The sequence below is a fragment of the Cetorhinus maximus genome, chromosome 12 (genome assembly GCF_964194155.1).
Source record: "Cetorhinus maximus chromosome 12, sCetMax3.hap1.1, whole genome shotgun sequence".
Taxonomy (NCBI): Eukaryota; Metazoa; Chordata; class Chondrichthyes; order Lamniformes; family Cetorhinidae; genus Cetorhinus; species Cetorhinus maximus.
This window is the reverse complement of record NC_135890.1, coordinates 20,793,238-20,814,956: the sequence shown is the minus strand read 5'-3', so window position 1 is coordinate 20,814,956 and position 21,719 is coordinate 20,793,238.

Sequence of the window (21,719 nt, the reverse complement as noted above, 5' to 3'; positions counted from 1 at the left end):
AGTGTCATACTTTATTTTATAATGTTTCCGTGAAGAGCCTTTGGATACTTTATTATGTTAAAAAGTGCGATATAAATATAAGTTGTCATTGTATTTAATCCAAGCTGTACCTGCCCTGGGGTGTGATGGCACAGTGTAAAGAGAGCTTTACTCTGTATTTAGCATGTGCTGTCCTGCTGTGTGAGTATTTGATGGGCCAATGAAGAGGGAGCTTTACTTTTTAGCTAACCCATGCAGTACATACCTTGGGAGTACATAGTGTAAATAATAGTTACAGTAACCATGGGCCTTCCACCCATTGTTTTCACTTCTGCCAACTTGCCCGATTTTCATGCTTACTGAATCCAGTTGAGTTGTCAACTTGGGAATTTTCACAGGCTATTCGGTCAATGGAGAACTTGAGTGCGCTCCCCATGTGAAGGTGAAACAAAATATAAACCCAGGCTGCTACAGGGTCCAATTTAGAGTAAGAAGACTTCATTTACTATAAAGTTCAGAATGAGTCAAGACCCCTCTCCAGTACAACACACCTGCCTACAGCACCAAGCTCCAACAACTGTTCATTTAAACTTCTGGAATCCTTCAGTTAACATTAATTCTTAAAATGTAAAGAATTTCCCATTCCCAGCCTATAATAATTCATTATCAATATTCTCAGCCCAGGAGGAACACAGTGCAAGTCTGGTGGCAATGAGACAATAAACTCTGAATAACACTTGCCGTCCTCTGCCATGAGAACCACTGATTGGAACCCCTTGCACCTCTACCTTAGTGCAGAGGAAATAAACAGCACGTGTGCCATTCTCAGTCTAAAACGGACACCACTTCCAGTGTTTGATGCTGTCGCTGGGTGCCTGAAAAGTAATGTGTCCCACTCCCTTCGATGCTCCCTTAACATCGACTGGCACAAAAATCAAAAAATAAAAGTCAAACCCATTGCAAAATCACTGATTGGTAATTCCAGCTCCCCCTTCCTCCCTAACCCAAGTACTTCACTTTTCTTTCCACCCACTTACCAGAGTCCCCTTGCGCAGACACAGTAACAGCACAACACAAAGCCAGAAATACGAGGTGAAAGACGACCGGTTTCAGTAATTGCATGCTTTCGATTTTTTACTGAAACTGAAAAGCCCACCCAACTGGGCTTATCGTTGTGACTCACAGACATGGATTGTTAACCTGGGGGAATGGGTTCCTGCCTAGGCTCATTGTTACACAGATTGATGTCACAGCCATCATTGTTACAGCAAATGATGTCACAGGACGACATAGCTGCTAGAGTGATGTCATAGCCCTAGACTGACCAATTATGTTGTGCACGGAGATAACTGCATTTGGTGAAAAGGGATGGCTTCAACTCCACGCTGGACTGATGGATTGAAATTCATCTTCGCTCCGCTGTTGGCAAGGTTCCAAGTGAGTAGAGGCCAAGATGCAAAGCATATTTAGTGGCCCCTCCCAACATCATCACCTCAAGCATTTGGAAGGTCAAGGTCAAGGGGAAATCATCATCTCCAAGTTTCCCTCCAAGTCACACACTACACCAACTTGGAAATATATCGCCGTTCCTCCATCTTCACTGGATCAAAATGCTGGAACTCCCTAACTAACAACACTGACGGAGCAACATTATCGCATGGGCTGCAATGGTTCAGGAAGAAGGCTCCACTGTCACCTTCTCAAGGGCACCTAGGGATAAGCAATAAATTCTGACCTTCCTAGATAATGCACACATCCCCAGACTGAATTTCTTTTAAAGGTCATGGGATGGTTAATGTGGTTTACATAAAATTGCCACAAAGGTGCAATAGTTGGCTGAGAATGGACGTCTGTAATGGAGAGTGTTCCATTCCACACAATAAATTTCCTTTGTCTTGATGAGCAGAAAATGCCCAAAAACAAGCTTAAATTCTGACAGAATTTAGAGAGCCAAAATGAGAGTGATCTGGAAAATGGAAAGACCACATCCATGATAACAGATAACAGGGAATGAGTTGATTATCAAATCCCTAGCAGGCATGTGCCAATAACACTAGAGTGCTCTCAAGTTGGTCCTATGGTGTCAGTCAGGCAGCAGCCTTGTCTCTGAGTCAGAAGGTGTAGGTTCAAGCCCCACTCCAGGGACTTGAGCACAAAATCATGGCTGACACTGCAGTACAGTACTGAAGGATTGCTGCACTGTCAGATGTCTTGTCTTTCAGATGACATGTTAAACTAAGCCCTATCTGGCATCTCAGGTGGTTATAAAAGAGCCCGTGGCACTATTCGAAGTCGAGCAGGCAAGTTTGCCTTGATGTCCAAGCCAATATTCATCCTTCAGCAAACATCACTAGAACAGATTAGCTGGTCATTATCACACTGCTGTTTGTGGGGTCTTGCTGTGTCCAAATTGGCTGAACGTTTTCCTACATTGGAACAGTGACTATATTTCAAAAATATTTCATTGGCTGTGAAGTGCTCTAGGATGTCCTGAGATTGTGTAAGGTGATCAACGAATGCAAGTCTTCCTTTTCATTTTAGGTTGGTTCTCTACTTGAGAGGCCACTGGATACATAAGACAGTCCAGATGTGCAAATGTGAACTCGGACCCCAATTTTTTTACATCTGGCTTCTAAATCACTGGGCTATTCAGAGCCAGACAAGTGGTTACCCAACTTGGAGGTAGTTCTCAAGATGCCTCCAGTGATCCTAACCCCTCGCAGTGGGCTTGAGAATCACACCACTACCTTGAGTGTTGGAATACAAGGGCCATTGAAGAATCATATCCAGGGGCAGGTCAGCATGGGACTATCTGGAATCATTCAACTCAAATAACTCTAGCAATATGGAGGGTACATTAGGGCTGAACTGTAGACCGACCAGGAACACTGCAAGTTCCATTCACAGGAATATTATAAACAGGAATAGGCCATTCGGCTCTTTGAACCTGCTGGTCCATTCAATTAGATCAAGGCTCACCTCCAAATTCCATTTGCTCCATATTTGTCGATACTGTTACCTAACAAACATATATCAATCTCAGCCTTGAAAAGCTCCCATTGACCCAACATTTGCAATCTTTCAGAGGAGACAGCTCCAGGTTTCCACTGTCCTTTGTGTGGAGAAGTGTTCCCTGAATTCACTCCTGAGTAACCTAGCTCTAATTTTAAGATGGAGTCCCTTTGTTCTGCATTCCCTCACAATTCTATCAAAGTCTCTTGCAATTTTAAACACCTTGATTGGATCATCCCTCAACTTTCCAAATTCAAGAGAATACAAGCCAACTTTATGGAACTTGTCATAATTTAACCCTTTAAACCCTGGTTACTCTGCACTGCTTCCCCTCTAAGACCAATATATCCTTCCTGAAGTCTGGTGCTCAAAACTGAACGCAGTATTCCAGATAGAATAGGACCAAGGTCTGAATAACTTAAGCATCACTTCCTCTACTTTGTACTATCTTTGAGATAAAGGCCAAAATTCCATCAGGCTTTTGATATTGTACCTGTCCACTTGCTTTTAATGATTCATGAACATGAACACTGAAATCCCTTTCTCTTCCACAGCTGTTTCTAACCAATTAGAAAATGCTTTAATTTGTCTTACTTGGATGCAAAATGGATGCCCTCACATTTCCTGACCAAGATAGCAATAGCTCATCTCAACTGGAGTGTTGAGCAAGATCTTATGGTAACCTTCATCAATGGCACCATGTCTGGTGCAACCCTATAGATACTGAGGGCAACTGGTAATGTTCACACTGTCGCTCCAACTGAGGTCAGCTAATGCAGAACAGAGCAGGGATCCAACAAAGTGGGGGTGGGTGGGGGGGGGGGGGGGATGGGGAGGGGGTGTGTATGGGTGGGGAGCAAATGGTGGTAAACTAACAATGTCACTGGTGGTAATTCAGAGGTCCAGGTAATGTCCTGGTTACACTAGGTTCAAATCCCATCCTGGCATCTAGTGGAATTTAAATTCAATTAATTAATTTTTTAAATCTGGAATTGAAAGCTAGTCTCAATGATCATGACCATGACACTATCATCGACTGTCGTAAAAACCCATCTGGTTCACTAATGTCCTTTAGGGAAGGAATTTGCCGCCCTTACCTGGTCTAGCCTACATGTGACTCCAAACCCACAGCAAAGGTTGATTCTTAACTGCCTGCTGAAATGGCCTAGTAAGCCACTCAGTTCAAGGATAATCAGGGATGGACAACAAATGCTGGCCTTGCCAAAGATGCCCACATCCCATGAAAGAATAAAAAACCTAAGTATTGCAGCACCGTGAAATATTGGAGTATCTCACTGGGAAAAGGACACTGTAACAGTGTCCCTCAGCACAGAGGGAGCTTATATTTACACTGTGTGGTGTCAGAAATATTGGGCCTGTCTCACACAAGGGTTGGGAGGCAAAATTTTTGATTTCTAGCAGAAGCGGGACCAAAGGTGGGAGGGCTGGAAAACTGGCCTTGGAGTGTGGTGTGCTGGTTTGCCTGCATGTTCCTGTATCTGGGCTGTTTTGAAAGTGAATAGGTGAGGGTGTGACAACTACCAGCCTGCAAGCAGCAGTTAGCCAATTAAGGTTACGAAAGGTTCTATTAAGGGCATTGGGAGGACACTGACTAGAATTTTCCAGTTGGCAGTTTAAACACCGGCAACAGCCAAAACATTGCCACTGGGTGGAGGTGAGCTCCCCGGAATGGATAGGGTGGAGGGGGGCAGCCAGTACTCCGTCCCACTGGGTACCCTTGAACTGCCATGGTCATCGGACCACAGCTGTGACACTGGTCAACTAGTGGAGGCGTTGCCCCTCCACGATGGCACTCTGCCAGCTGTGGCCTTTTTAAATTGAACATTTTATATTTCCTTTCCAGTGAGGCTCTCCCTCTCTCTTTCCCTCTCTCAATCTCTCTCTCGATCTCTCTCTCTCGCCACACACACACACACACACACACACTCAGCTGTTTCAGGGTTGGTGGGCCTCCTTTTGGCTCTCAGACTTGGGATCCCACCCACGGTCTTTAATTGGACTGCAAGCCCACTCTTCTGCCCATTAATTGGCCACCCCTAAAAAAATTGCATTGGGCATCTGATGCTCATGAAACACAGGGTCGGGATCTGGAAGTTCACACGTTCTGATCCCAAAACAAAATTTCAGTGCAGTGTGTGCATTGACACAATAGTATTACATTGAGAATTGCATCGAATTGACTGCACCAAAACAGGCCATTTGGCCCAAGTGATCCATACTGGTGTTTATGTTTCACATGAACCTCCTCCCAACCCCCTTCCCCTACGCTTTGCAGAAATGACTTCCACATTCTTATCACTCCCAGGTAAAGAAGTTTCTCCTGAATTCCCTACTGGATTTATTAGTGACTATTTTATATTTGCTGTCCATTGTTTTGAGCTGTTGGAGAAGCGAAAAAATCTCTCCATCTACCTTATCGAACCCCTTTATAATTTTAACGACCTTTATTGCCTCTCACCCTCAGCCTTCCCTATTCTAGAGAAGACAGCCCCAGCTTGTTCAGTTGTTATGACCCTTAATTTCTGGCATCACATTTATGAGACTTTTTTGCACCTTCTCTAGTGCCTCCATGTCCCTAATTCGAAGACCAGAACCATCCACAGTACTCCAAATGTGATCCAACCAAGATTCAATAGAAGTTTCGCAATACTCCTCTGCTTTTCAATTCTGTCCCTCTACAAATGAACACCAGTGCTTTGTTTTCTTTTTTTAAATGGCCTTATTAACCTGTGTTGCTATTTTGGATGTGATGTACATCTGGTTAAAAGTTTGTTAGGTAGTGCCATCATACAGGCCACACAACACCGCCAAGTGATATTAATATAGTCGTGTTCCCTCCCCTGCCTCCCATTTTGAATATATTTCTCTTCTTCACTTCACAGTTCATCTATGAATATTTCACTGGAGAGTAAGAGGCAGCCATGGAGTTGAGAATAACCCAGGATTCCTATTGGTGACGAAATGTTTCCACTGAAATTATAGCCGACTATTTATCCCTTCTCATCATGACCTTATTCATCTACTTCACTCATTATATTACAAAGTAATAATTCAGGCTGGCTTTAAGTGGTTCAGCCATGGTTCATTGGATAGCACTCTTGAGTCAGAAGGTTCCACTTCAGAAACCTGGACACAAAATCGAGGCTGACACTCCCAGTGCAATACTGAGGGAGTGTTGCACTGTCAAAGGTGCCAAATTTCATAAGAGACAGTAAACTGAGGCCCAATCTACCCTCTCAGGTGGATGTAAAATATTGCGTGGCACTATTTTGAAGAAAAGCAGGCAAGCTCTCCACAGTGTCCTGGCCAGTATTTATCCCTCATCCTATATCTCTTCAACAAAAACAACCTGTATTTATATAGCGCCCTTAATGTAATACAATGGCCCATAGGAGCGTTATAAAGCAAAATTTCACATGAAATATTAAGACAGATGGCCAAAAGCTTGGTCAAGGAGGTTGGTTTTAAGGAGTGTCTTAAAGGTAGAAAGAGAGGTAAGGAGCTGTAGAGGTATAGGGAAGGAATTCCAGAGTGTAGGGCCATGGTAACTGAAGATGTGGTCACCAGGCGATGTTACAGAAATGAAAATAGACGGTATTAATGATGTTACGGATATGTGGTCTGAAGTTCATCTCAGGGTCAGAAATGACACCAAAGCTTTGAACAGTCTGGTTCAACCTTAGAGAGTTGCCAGCTAGGGAGAGGGATGGAGTTTGTGACGAGGACTGAAGATAATGGGCTTCCTAATTTTTCATTGGAGGAAATTACTGTTCATCCAGCACTGGATGTTAGACAAGCAATCTGATAACGTAGAGACAGTGAGGGGTCAGCCAGAGCTGGCTGTCGTCAGGATACATGCTGAAGCTGACATTGTGCTTTCACATGATGAGGGACACATGTAAATCAGAGATAGAAGGAGGCGATAGATCCTTTGAGGGCTTCTGAAGTAACGGCATGGGAGCGGGAAGGAAAGCCATTACATTTGATTATCTGGCTACGATTGATTCAAAAGGTAAGAATAGACCAGGCGACTGTGATCCCAAGCAGCTAGAGGAGGAGGGTATGGTCAACCCTGTCAAAGGCTGCAAATACGTCAAGAAGGCTGAGGAGGGACAGTTTGTTTACCTTTTACACAGTCAATAAAACATTATATCCTCATTATCTCAATGATATAACCTTGCTATGTATAAACTGGCTTCTCTACATCCTACACTACAATACTGACTATGTTTCAGGTCTCTGTGATCCTACATATAAACCACCCAAACCCCTCGATTAGATTCCACCCTGTAACTCACTCCTGCATATCTGTTATTCTATATATAAACTACCTGAAACCCTCCATTAACAGACTGCGAGCATATTGAAAACTAAATTGTACTCATTCTAAAATAACAGCCAAAACTATGTATGGCTGTACTCTGCTGTTTATTGTACGTGTTGCATTTAATCATAGAGCATAATGTTCTTCACTGATCAGTGACTTGTCATTCAAAAACCTGCTGACTGGCCAGAAGCAAGATAATGCAGCACAAAGCAATATGCTGATCAGATTGACAGACCATGCACTCTCCACCACAGGGAAGAGCTCCATTATTACTTTTTTAATCGAATTCCCAACCAGCACATGTTCTGTTTCTACGCCAGGATCCTTGGTATTATCTTCCACATAATCTTCAGTCAGTCTGGCACTCCCGGTGTTGATGCTGTACTTTGGTTCACTCAGTCTCATACTCCTTGAGTTGTCTTCCGTATATTCTTCACTCAGCCTCATACTTTCAGGGCTGTCTTCCTTATTCTGTTCACTCACTTTCATACGCCCAGTGTTGTTGCTGTTCTGTTCTTCACTCACTCCCATACACTCATAATCACTAACTTCTACTTCCATGTAGCTATTTCTCTTTTTTTTTTACTCCTGTGGTCTCCGTAATTTCACTCTCTAATTAACAGAGGCCATTGAGTTGCCTGAGCCCTGGCACTTGAACTTTCTTCAAATAACGACTCCAAATGCAATGATCTTCTTCAAGTCTTCGTCTTCAATTTTTGTGGGCTTCACTCACCATCTGAAACAAGAGATAAAAGATTTAAGCTTTCAGTGCCAATGCTGCCTACAATTATATCAAAATTTCAACAGTAATACTACCGTTAGCAAATAGAGAGAACACACCCAAAACATCTCTGCTTCATTCAGGGATTGGTGAATAATAAGTTAGCTCTTAGGGGTCTTGGAACTTCAGGGGATTCCCGGAACCCTGGTCAAACCATTTTCCACAACTCCCAACTCCTTAAACATCCCTAAAATATCCGTCCCCCAGTTTTCTTTCCTCTCCCATGGCTACTCATTTGTTAATTATGTATCATAGGGCACGTTCCCCAATTCATTGCTCCTGGGACAGTGATTAAACACTGCAAGGGCGTAACAGGACTTGAGGGTCAGAGGTCAATCGGTCTAGGCTACAAGGTCATAGAGTTTACGTGTCTATTTAAAATGTTTGGCATCTTCACCACAGACTGGATGGTCCAGTGGTTAGACCGTTATCCTTTTATCGCTGAGGCCTCGGTTTCAATCTAGCCCAGACTGACTGGAGTCTGAGGTTGTCTCAATCCAGTTGATTTTGGGCCAGACTTCAAAGCATAAACTGTCTGCAACCAGCACTATGTTGTCAACCTCAGTTGGAGAGTTCACAAGACTGGCTGGGTGCAGAATGAAAATCCCATTGTGCAGGAATAGGAGGCGCACTTCAGGTGGGTAGGAATCCTTCAATGAGATCGTTTTACGGGAGCTTTACTCTGTATCTAACTCATGCTGTACCTGCCCTGAGGGTGTTTGAGGGGACGGTGTAGAGGGAGCCTTGTATCTAACCTATGCTGCACCCACCTTCAGAGTGTTAATTGGAGGGAGCTTTAAAAACAAAAGAACATAAAAAATAAGAGCAGGAGAAGACCATACAACCCGTTGAGCCTGCTCCGCTATTCAGTATGATCTTGGCTGATCTTGGGCTTCAACTCCCCTTTCCTGCCTGCTCCCCGTATCCCTTGATTCCCTGAGAGACCAAAAATCTGTCTATATCAGCCTTAAATCTATTTGATGATGGTGCATCTAGAACCCTCTGGGGCAGAGAATTCCAAAGATACACAACACTTTGAATGGAGAAATTTCTCTTCATCTCTGTCCTAACTGTTCGGCTTCTCATCCTGAGACTGTTCCCCGTTTGTTCTCGGTTCCTCAGCCAGGAGAAACAATGGGTGGGATTTTTCAGCCCTGCCGCAGTGGGTTCCCCTGCAGTGGACATGGAAAACCAGCCAAGAGTGCATTGACTTTGGTAGGATGGGGAGATCCTGGCCAATGTCTCAGTATCTGCCCTCTTCATAATGTTGAATGTTTCAATGAGGTCACCTCTTATTTTTCTAAATTCCAGAGAATATACTCAACCTGTCATCATAGGACAACTCGCTCATCCCAGGGACCAATCTAGTGAACCTTTGTTGCTCCAATGCAAACAAATCCTTCCTGAAATATAGAGATCAAAATTGCATACAGCATTCTAGATATGGTCTCACCAAAGCCCTGTAACAACTGTAGCAAGACTTCTTTATTCTTGTACTCCAATCCCTTTGTAATAAAGGCCAACATGTCATTTGCTTTCTTAGTTGCTTGCTGTACCTGCATTCTAACTTAAATGTTCATTGTATGAATACACTCAAGTCTCTTTGAACATCAACGTTTACAAATTTGATGCTTTTTATAAAATATTCTGCTTTTCTATTCTTACAATCAAAGTAAATAACCTCACACTTGCCCACTTTATACTCCATCTGCCACCTTGTTGCCCGCTCACTTAACCTGTCTGTATCTCTTTGCAACCTCGTTTGTTCTCCTCACAGTTTGTGTTCTCTCCAAGCTTTGAGTCATCAGCAAATTTAAATACATTACTCTCTGGGTGGGATTTTCCAGCCCCACCCTCCAGCAGGATCTTCAGGCCCCACCGAAGTCAATGGCTGGCCACACCCACCGGGGTGGGACCCACCACACTGGAGGCGTAAAGTCCTGGCCTCTGTCTCTTTGTCTCAGTGTAAATAACTGGTCCTTGCGGCACTCCACTAGCCATAGCCTGTCAACTTGAAAATGCCCCACTTATCCCGACACTCTGTTTCCTGGCTGTTTACCAGTCCTCTATCCAGTTTAATACATCACCCCCAGCTCCATGAGCCTTATCTTGTGTAGTGACTTTTGTGTGACAATTTATCGAGTGACTTTTGGAAACCCAAGTATACTACATCCACTGGTTCCCTTTACCTACTAGTTACATCCTCAAAAACTCTGTTAAATTTGACAAATAGGATTTCTCTTTTGTAAAATCATGTTGACTTATTCTAATCATATTGTGCTTTTCTGGGTGCATTGTTAAGACTTCCTGAATAATAGATACCAACATTTCCCGATGTCAGGCTAGTTGACCTTTAGTTCTCTGTTTTCTCTCTCTCTCCTTTCTTGAATAGCGGTGTTACACTTGCTAACTTCCAATCTGCTGGGACAGGTCCAGAATCTAGGGAATTTTAGAAAGCACACCCTCTATATCTGCAACTATGTCTTTTAGAGCCCCGGCATGTAGGCCAGCAGCTTCTGGGGATTTGTCGGACTTTAGCATTTGTCGGATTTTAGTCCTCTTTCCGAGCAGATACTGATTACCTTAATTTCTTCACTCTTATTAGGCTCTAGGTTACCCTCTATTTGTGGTATGTATCTTATGTTTTCTACTGTGAAGACAGGCACAAAATATTTGTTCAATGTCTCTGCCATTTCCTCATTTGCCATGATAATTTCTCCTGTCTCTGCTTCTAAGGCACCAATGTTTACTTTAGCCACACTCTCAGTCTTCCTTTTTATATTCCTGGCTAGTTTTCTATCATATTCTATTTTTTTCTTTTTATCAACTCTGCACTTAATCTATGCTGTCTGCCTGGGAGTGTTTGATGGAAAAGTGTAATGGGAGCTTTATTCTGTATCTAACCCATTGTATACTTGCCTGGGAGTGTTCATGGGATAGTGTAGAGGGAGATTTGCTCTGCATCTAACCTGTACTATACCTGCAGGCCTCCTGAGAAAGAAATTCTTTAACCCTTTGTCTAGACTCAATTTGAAGGTCAATGAAAGGAAAGCGTTTGACCTACAATTATTTTTCTTTATTTTAATTTTACACACTTACCTGTGTGAAATGCAGGTGTTATCAGTAATGACGATAGAAAACAGCACCAATCCTAGCCCTGTCTGAGGAGCTTAGATTCATCTTTGGCTCTTGTTTCCTAATTCACTGTCTGAGTGGAACATGGCAGTAAATCAGTTCATGAATAGCAACCTTTATGATATCATCCACAACACCAACCATCACAATGAGATGGCATAGGTCATCATCTGTTACTGGGTATAACACTCCTACATCCAGTGATACTGAGTATTTCTGTATATGTATTATATAGCACACCGTGTGTTACGAGGTACTGGGTATCCTGTATGCAACCTATTATAATACTCTGTGTGTTACTGGGTGTAACAGTACACAATCTATAGCTATGTTACCATTCGTATATGTAATATTCCAAATGGTGGTCACTGCATTCTTTTGCCTATTTCTGCTGTCTTCATTTTGCTCTTTCTGTTTCTCCTATTCACCTTATGTCACTCACATTTTCTTTTCCCTGCTTCTCTCTTTATCTGTCTCTCTCTATCCTCTTCTCTCTCTTTGTCTTTTCTTTGTCCATTAGGGGTGTGGTGTGGCAGGGAACAGAGCCACCAACATGTGCAGAATGGATTTGGGATGGAGGTTCAGGGAGTCACACACCCCATCTCGTGTGTGCTCTCCTCTAGCCCTTAGTCTCATCGCATTCCCTATCCTCTCTCCTTTCCACTACCTATTCTCTCTCAGCCTGATCGCTACCCCTGCCTCTTTCCGATTGAAATACCCACTGATTGTCTATATCCTCTCCTTCCCGAATCCACTGTCAATTACCTCACCTTTAACTCTTCATCCATTTTCTCCACTTGCACTCAATGGCCCCAAGTGTGGTCAATGAGAGGCTAGAGACCCCATCACCTTTAACCAGTTTCTTTCCTCTTCTCACTTGGCATCCTTTTCTGCAAGGTCAAAGATACATTTATGATTGACCTTCCATCCTCCTTAATCCTCAGCTCATCCAAAACTCTGCTGCCCATATCCAAATCAGCACCAATTCCTACTCATCATCACCCTTGTGCTCGCTGACCTACATTTTCTGATGGTCCGCCAACATCTCAAATTTAAAATGCTCATCTTCACACTCAAAGTATTTCCTGACCTCTCCCTTCCATATCCCTGTAATCTCCTACAACCCTCTGCAAATCATGTTCCTCCAACTCTGGTTGTCTGCTACATATACTCCACTTCTTTCATCTTATCATTGTTGGACGCATTCTCAACCACCTAATATCTGGAATTCCCTCCCTAAATCTCTATTGCTCAGTCTCCTCATTTAATACCCTTTGTAAAACTTGGACCTTTAACCAAACATTTAATCCTTCTTTAGGTCTCAATTTCTGTCTGTTTATGAATCTGTAAAGCAATGTGGAACATTTCCCCAACTCACAGACACTGTATAGGTGCAAATTGTTATGTTATTAGTAATAACTGCTGCCAATACCAATTATGAGCTGAATAACAAGTAATAGAAATGCAAGCCAAGGTAATACTTACAGCACAAAATATCTTGTTTCTTCAGTTAAATATTAATTTAAAAGTTGGTGACCATACTGTGCATGATTTTCCTATTACAGTCAGTCCTCGGACTTACAACACAATTGCTTCCTGAAAATTGTGTCTTAAGTCGAAACATCGTAACTTGGAACCGATTTTTCCATAAGAACAATGTTGTAAATGGGCAATTGGTTCCTAAACCATGGCCCGATACCCTATTTTCACCAAAATAACCCAGAATTTTGTACTCAATCAATTATAGACAAGTAATATAGCAACATTAATGTATTTATGTTGTAAATAGCAATCATACTGATATAAAAATCACATAATAAGCTAAAAATACATATAGAAAGATCGTACTGCACTAATGGCATCGGAACAGCAACTGAGCGTCTTGAGTCAGGGAGATGGGTGGCGCAGAATGTCGATGTGCACATGTGAACGTTTGAATTTGTTTGCTGGCATGGCATTGTAAGGTCAAAACCAACGTGGGAAAATCAAAACGGTGTCAATTTATAAACGCCGTAAGTGTCGTCAGTCGTAACTCGAAGGTCATAAAGTCAAGGACTGCCTGTGTCCTGCCCTTTTTTTCTGATGAATATGGTAATCCTAACCATAAGTTTTTGCAGTCTCTTGTGCCACAAAATCTTACTAAAAGTGGTTGTAAATCTTTTAACACAACTGTGCTTGTGCCCAGTTTACCTATCCCCGTAATATTGCAGCTTTTCAAAATAACTTTTTCCTCCTCAGTCCATTGATCCCGTGAAGAATTTCCTGATCTTCGCCCGCCATCTCTTACCTGGCAGCAATATGTCAATACGTGAACATCATGTGTTCCCACCACTGAAGCATAGATGATACGGAACGAAGGGCAGGGTTTTGCCCTTGGCGGGGGCAATCGGGAAGCTGACCGCTGCCCGCGACCGGCTCCACACCGCGATTTCACCCAGACGGGCCAATTAAGGTTCACCCTGCATGGATCGCGAGCGGCAGCGCTGAGCGTTGCCTGTGCGGGTGGGGGGGAGGAGGGAGAGTTGGGCTTAGCGCGCAGTTCGTGCATACACAAAAAAGAGTGCTTCAATCTCCCTAATGCACAGAGCTGCCTCGGGGAGATTGAAGCACTGTGTAAAAAAAAATGAAGAGAATAAAAATTTAATAAAACATGTCCCCTCATGTGACTCTGTCACATGAGCTGGGACATGTTTTTAATTCAAAAATAAAGTTTTTATTTAATGTTCATTTGCTTTAGAAAACCTCATCCCGCTCGTGGATGAGGTTCCCTAAAAAATGTACAGGCCGCTTGGCCTTTTCGCCTGCCCGCCAACCATTAGGTTGGACAGGCAGCGTAAATTTGAATTTAATTAGATTGTTAATGGCCTTTTAATTATCAGCGGGCACGCAGCCAACTCCGGCAAGCGCCCGCCGCATGAAATATTGCGAGGCTGCGCGATGACATTGGGACGCACGCCTGGTGTCATCACAATAAGAGTTCACAATTCGCTAGATACATTCTTGGTGCCGTCAAAGGAACTTCTATTTACATCAAAACCCTAAAATCAGTGCATGCGAAAAGGATAACAGTAAACTACTCTCACACAGATGGTGTTCCCTATAGATTAAACTACTTTTTAACTTTACTGTTTCTGATTTCTTGTTACTAATTATATGTTATTTTATTATAAGATCTTACAGTGTTGTGACTGAAGTTATTAGCTTTCTTTGCTTCTATTTACCTAATATTTTCTACTTGTAGTGAGAGGATGTTGGTGTGGAACATGTAATTTCTGTGTAATTCTCTCCAATGTTTATTTGGTTCTCTGTCTTGTTATTCCTCCGTGTCTCGCAGGTGCAAGCAACCAGCATTTGTCCTTTCTATCGGTAAAGCCTAGGTGAGATAAATGCTTTCCCCACTGCATATGACAGGTGGGTTTGTGCTAAAAAGATTTGCCCATTACACTCAATGGAAAATTAATATGGATTTATTTGTGTTCAACATTGTTGTCTTCCCCAAAAAATTAATTGGAACAAAATTCCTCTAGAGCTGCAAATTCATACTTCAAGGGAATATTTGGTGCTTCAATAATTTTTGCTGCACTTAGCTAAGATGAAGCATCTGCCCTGCTCAGTTTTTCCAGGAATAGGTGCTGCCAAATGAGAGATCCCCAGCAAAAAAGTATATTTCACAGTTTAAAACAGCAAGAGGAGAGCCAGGATTTTCACAGTTTAAAACAACGAGAGGAGAGCCAGGATTTTCACAGTTTAAAACAGCGAGAGGAGAGCTGGGATTTTCACACCTTAAAACAACGAGAGGAGAGCCAGGATTTTCACAGTTTAAAACAGCGAGAGGAGAGCCAGGATTTTCACAGTTTAAAACAGCAAGAGGAGAACCAGGATTTTCACAGTTTAAAACAGCTAGAGGAGAGCCGGGATTTTTACAGTTTAAAACAGCAAAGGAAGAGCTGAGAGCCTGTTTGAAACAGCCGGAGGAGAACCGGGATTTTCACAGTTTAAAATAGCGAGAGAAGAGCCGGGAGCACTTGGAGAGCGGACCTGTGTGAGAAGGACAGCAGCAGCAGAGTCCCTTCAACCTGCTTCCACTTGTCAGAACCAAAGTGTGACATCACAAGAATATAGGTAGGTGATTGGTGGGTATCTCTTCCATGTCTCTTTTGATTGGCCAAGTAGTTTAAATCAGGAGACATTATTACAGCTGAAGAGTACAGTTAAGAAATTCACTTTTAAAACATTTAACATCCAAATTAATTAATTAAATAGAATAGAGATGGCTGGGCAGGCGATGTGTTGCAGCTGTAGTATGTGGGAACTGGTGGATGCCGGTTTGATCCATGGTGACCACATCTGTAGCAAGTGTTGTCTGCTTGAGAAACTTCGGCTCAGAATTGATGAACTGGAGTCTGAGCTTCGGACACTGCGACACATCAGGGAGGGGGAGAGTTACCTGGACACTGTGTTTCAGGAGGCAGTCACATCCCTTAGATTAATTACATCAAATTTAGTCCATGATCAGGGACAGGAGGGTGTGGCTGCAAGTGAGGTAGAATTTAGCTTTGGAGGAACCTCAGCCAGTGCCCTTGACCAATAGGTACAAGGATCTTGCTCCCAGTGTGGGTGAGGGCGCAGACTGCAGGGAGGATGAGCGAACTGACCAGTGGTACAGAACTCACCATGGTACAGAGTGCCATTCAAGTGGGGGAGAAAAGAGAAATGTAGTAGCAATAGAGGATAGCATAGTTAGGGGAATAAATACTGTTCTCTGCAGCAAAGACAGAGAATCCTGAAGGCTGTGTTGCCTACCTGGTGCCAAGGTTAAGGACATCTCTTCTGGGCTGGAGACGAACTTGGAGTGGGAGGGGAGGGATCAAGTTGTCATGGTCCACATAGGTACCAATGACATAGGTAGGACTAGGAAAGAGCTTCTGCTGAGGGACTATGTGCTGCTCCGGGCTAAGTTAAAAAGCAGAACCACAAAGGTAATAATCTCTGGATTACTACCTGAGCCACGTACAAATTGGTGTAGGGTAAATAAGATTAGAGAGGTAAATGCGTGACTCAGAGATTGGTGTGGGAGAAATGGGTTCTGATTCATGAGGCACTGGCACCAGTACTGAGGAAGGAGACAGCTATTCCATTGAAGCGGGCTTCATTTGAACCATGCTGGGACCATTGTCCTGGCGAATCATATAACTAGGGTTGTAGGTAGGGCTTTAAATTAATTAGCGGAGGGAAGGGTTCAATTGAAGGGAAGTTTAGAAAATCAAAAATAATCAAGAGAACAGAAGTACAGGGTAGTGAAGAGGTGAACAATAATATAGGTGCAATAGATCATGATGCGGAATCAGTTTGGGTGGAAATAAGGAATAGCAAGGGGGAAAAGTCACGGGTAGGAGTCGTCTATAGGCCCCCGAAGAGTTGCCTCTCTGTAGGACAAAGTATAAATCAGGAAATAATGGAGACTTGTAAGAAGGGTGCTACAATTGTCATGGGTGTTTTTAATCTGCATATTGACTGGACAAATCAGATTGGCAGGGGTAACATGGTAGACGAATTTGTAGAGTGCATTAGGGAGTGCATCTTAGAGCAATACATTGCAGAACCTACCCAGGAACAGGCTCTTTTAGATCTAGTAATGTGTAATGAGGTAGGATTAATAAGAGATCTCGTAGTTAAGGATCCTCTAGAGGGTAGTGATCACAACATGGTAGAATTTCAAATTCAATTTGAGGGTGAGGAACCAGGATCTCAAACCAGTGTCCTCAACTTAAATAAGGGCAATTACAGAAGTATGAAGAAAGAATTGTCTAAAGCGTGCTGGGAAAATAGACTAAGGGTCTAGTCAGTGGATTAGCAGTGGCAGACATTTAAGCAGATATTTCATAACACTCAACAAAAATCTATCCCAGTCAAAAAGAAGGACTTTATGACCAATACTGTCATGGACAGATGCATCTGCGGCAGGCAGGTTGGTGAGGATGAGGTCAAGTATATTTTTCCCTCTTGTTGGTCCCCTCACCATCTGCCGCAGGCCCAGTCTAGCAGCTATGTCCTTTAGGACTCGGCCAACTCGGTCAGTAGCGGTGCTATTGAGCCACTCTTGGTGATGGATATTGAAGTCCCCCACCCAGAGTACATTCTGAGTCCTTGCCACCTTCAGTGCTTCCTCCAAGTGGTGTTCGACATGGAGGAGCACTGATTCATCAGCTGAGGGAGGGCGGTACATGGTAATCAGCAGGAGGTTCCTTGACCTGATGCCATGAGACTTCATGGGGTCCAGAGTCGATTTTGAGGACTCCCAGGGCAGCTCCCTCCAGACTGTATACCACTGTGCTGCCACCTCTGCTGGGCCTGTCCTGCTGGTGGGGCAGGACACACACAGGGATGGTGATGGTGGTGTCTGGGACATTATCTGTAAGGTATGATTCAGTAAGGGTGACTATGTCAGGCTGTTGCTTGTCTAGTCTGTGAGGCAGCTCCCCCAATTTTGGTACTAGCCCCCAGATGTTAGTAAGGAGGACTTTGCAGGGTCGGCAGGGCTGAAATTGAGGTGTCTCGGTTCATTCCTTTTTTGCGACTTTGTAGCGGTTTGTTACAAATGAGTGGCTTGTTAGGTTTCATAGGGCATTTAAGAGTCAACCACACTGCTGTGGGTCTGGAGTCACATGTAGGCCAGACCAGGTAAGGACGACAGATTTCCTTCCCTAAAGGACATTAGTGAACCAGATGGGTTTTTACAACAATCGACAATGGTTCCATGGTCCAGATTTTTTTTTATATTGAACCGGAACCCGGGTCCCCAGTGCATTATCCTGAGTCCCTGGATTACTAGTCCAGCGACAATACCGCTACGCCATCGCCTCCCCCTTCTCCATAACTAACCTATGAAACTCTCCCATAATCTTAAAGATCTCTGTTAGATAACCCTGCAATCTTCTCTTTTCTGGGGAAAGGAGTCCCGGCATGCTCATGCTTTCTTATTCTAATATTTAATCCTGGAATAACATAGAATTCCAAATGTGCTGTTGGTCTATCAGATGATAAAATATATCACATGCTAAACCAGTTATAAAGGATAAAACCAGTCATCAAATTTATTTATATTTAAACACTATACAAGAAGAATGATATTATGCAGCACAGGGCAGTGGGTTGGATTTAGTGTTCCTGACATATGTTCCACCCATTTGTTGGAGAACCAGCAGGGCACCCACGTCACGTAGGTGAGGGAGGCTCGACCAAATTAAGTGCCAGTCAGGCACATAAGTGGCCAACATGGGCCTCCCGGGACTTAAGACCCTAGGGGTGTAAGTCCAGCCCATGAGAGCTGCCGGCCTATCAGAGGCTGGGAGCTCTCCTGTAAAGGCAACACCACCAGGAGGAGGTTGCTGGTGAGGTGGGGAGGGGAGTCAGATGGAAGGGCAGGGGGTGGCCTCAGCAGGCATCCCCTCCCTTGATCGGTGGCTTTGAAAGAGCCTTGGAGTTCACTGGGAGACCCCTGGCTTGGTTTGCTGGGCGACCTTCAGCGGGCACAGAAAACCCATGCGAGTTCAGGAGAATCCCCCCACTAAGACCCGGTGGCCTCAGGCATAATGACCTTCAAGTGCCTCATTAATGAGCCTAATTACCCAGCAGGCAGGTTCCCCCCGTCAGCCCAGTCCACCTCTGACTTAATCGGCGCCGATTTTCCCACTGGCGGGAATGGGGTGCACAACCTTCCCCGCGATTATGTGGGCACCCCCACCACCTAGCCAACTTCGGCAGGCTCCATAAATCCAGCCCTGTATTTTTAAAATACACAAAGCTGTCAGGAGGTGTCTTTAAGTACTTGTCCCCTCAGTTTCTTGCAGTAACTTGCAATGGAAGATCCCATATCCCTCGATATCCCTCAGGTAGGAGGTTTCATCTGAAAACGCAAGCCTCACCCAGCTTTTTAATCCAAACAGCCTTCTGGAATTCAGTAAGAGTTACCACAGAGTTACATTGCCACAACAAGGCCATGATTTTTATTCCCTCCATTTCTTTGAAGGAAGTGCTTGTGGAAGCCATGACTTCCTATGATGAAATTATCCAGCTGTAAGAAAGTTGAAGGTCAATGTTTTGTAGCATCAGACCTAGCGTTCATACATACTGCCACTTTTAACAAGAGACTAAAATATAGACAATCATATCCCCATCTGCCATTGCACTGCAATGTTGAGCTGTGAATTCTACATAATGTAATTCTATGCAACATCACACACGCACAGCCAGATAGTGGAGCTTAACAGATTCAGCAATTAATATCCCATGTAACTTTAAAATAAGCCACCTGTTCCAATATCACAGCAGGCTAAGCAGTGAGAAAAGCAGAGGCCCTTTGTAGATCTTGTTGCAATATTTACACCAAACATAAAACTGTACCTTTGACAATTTATGAATGTTGTCTCCAACACGTCCCCTCATTTAACTGTGGTGCATTCTAACAATGGGCATCATGCCATTTGAGGTTGGATTGTGTAGATGTCACATTTCGGAATGTTCTGTCTATTTATCCCACAGAGAAGATGTGAAAGTATTATTTATGTTAATGTGTTTTTAAACAAAAATGAATTCTCTCGAGGCTCCTGGATGGAAAGTGCTTAATAGGTTCACTGGAAGCATCTCCCAGTTTGTCATCCACTGTTGCATTAAGAAGGTCACTGAAGCTCTGAGTACATTTCCTAAAAGTTGCACCATAAACAACTTGTTAGCATGTCTGGGTAACTGGGAGAAGAAAAGACCTCATTGTGTTGGTAACCTCCCTAATCTCTTTCAGTGAACTGAACGGTAAATGAGAGAGAGAATGCGATCTGGAAAGGAGCAAAGAATGTAGAGGAACTTGTGGCTGAAAAATTTGACACTTTAACACCGTTTTTCAGCTCCAAGATTGCGGTTTTGACTCCAAAATGTCGTCCATGCCACATGATGCGAGCAACAGCAGTATGCACACAGGGAGCAGCCACTAGAAGAATACAGACTAGGCACAGTCGTTGGCTCAATATCTTGGAACTCCCTCCCTAACAACACTGTGGGTGTATCTACACCACATGGACTGCAGAGTTTAAGGCAGCTCATCACCACCTTCTCAAAGGCAATTAGGATAGGCATCAAATGCTGATCTTGCCGGCAATTCTTACATCTCACGAATGAATGACAAAAAAAGATCGTGACCTTAATCAGCTTGTCGTGCAATTTTCTCACCTGGACCTCAGTGAGGAGTAGTCTGTCAGATATCTGCCATCCACACTGAAATCTGCCACCTGCTGCAACCTCAGAGCCGGATGAGGACGGCTTTGTCAGTGGCTATTGAGATGACCGTGACTGTGGCTGTGGCCATTAGCTTTTATGTGCCTGGCTCCTTCCAAGCTGGGGCAGGTGATATTTGCAGCATCTCCCAGTTTGTCATCCACTGTTGCATTAAGAAGGTCACTGAAGCTCTGAATACATTTCATTCCCTCTTGCCGGAGAGAACCATGTATCTTTGCGAAGAATGAAGGTTCCCCTGTGGTTGTAAGGTATCACTGACTGCATGCACATCATTTTGCAGCTGCCACATGTCAGCGTGAAGTTGGAGTACTATCTTCATCAGCAGCAATGGCCATCAAATTTTGCCCCCATTCTGCTTAAGTTAATTGAGATCATCCACGACGGTAGGGTAGCATAGTATCATTGTTTCCATATATATATATATATATTTATATGTATCATTACAAAAAGATAAGTTTTATTGATCAAGCAAAATGAAATCATAAAACATGTTGAGTATGTTCACATTACAAACTATCCAAACCAGGCCACTCCTCACTTAGTAGTAATTCAGTCTATCACTGGAGAGACTGAAGAAATATGTGTCTGAAATACGAATATCCAGTCAAATGGTGGATACTTTTTTCTCATTCATGGGATGTGAGCCAGCCATGGTGTCAGTACATGCACAGTGCTGTTAGGAAAGGAGTTCCAGGACTTTGACCCAGCAACAGTAAAGGAACAGCGATATAATTCCAAGCCAATGTGGCTTGGAGAGGAACTTGCAGGCAGTGGTGTTCTCAGGCTACCCTTGTCCTTCTAGGTGGTGGAGGTCATGTGGTTGGAAGAAGTTGACGATTAAGGCTTGACAAGTTGCTGCAGTGCTTCTTGTAAATTGGGTAGTTTGGGATGGTAGTGCTGTACCCTCCCCTCAGATTATGCTATTGTAGAAGTAGATATTGGCCATAAACCTACAGCATTCAGCCAACTTAAGTGACCGATGACACTGAATCCAAGAAGACAGCTGCAGAAGACCTGAATTCTGAACCACTGATTTTCCATTTATTTAACATGGTAAAATTACTCATTGAATAACTGCAGAGAACCACTGGGCGGAATCGTCCCAGATTTGCACCAAGTGCAGTAGCAGGCGGGAAAAAGAGCGTTTTACCCCCTGGCCACAACGGCAGTTTTTCA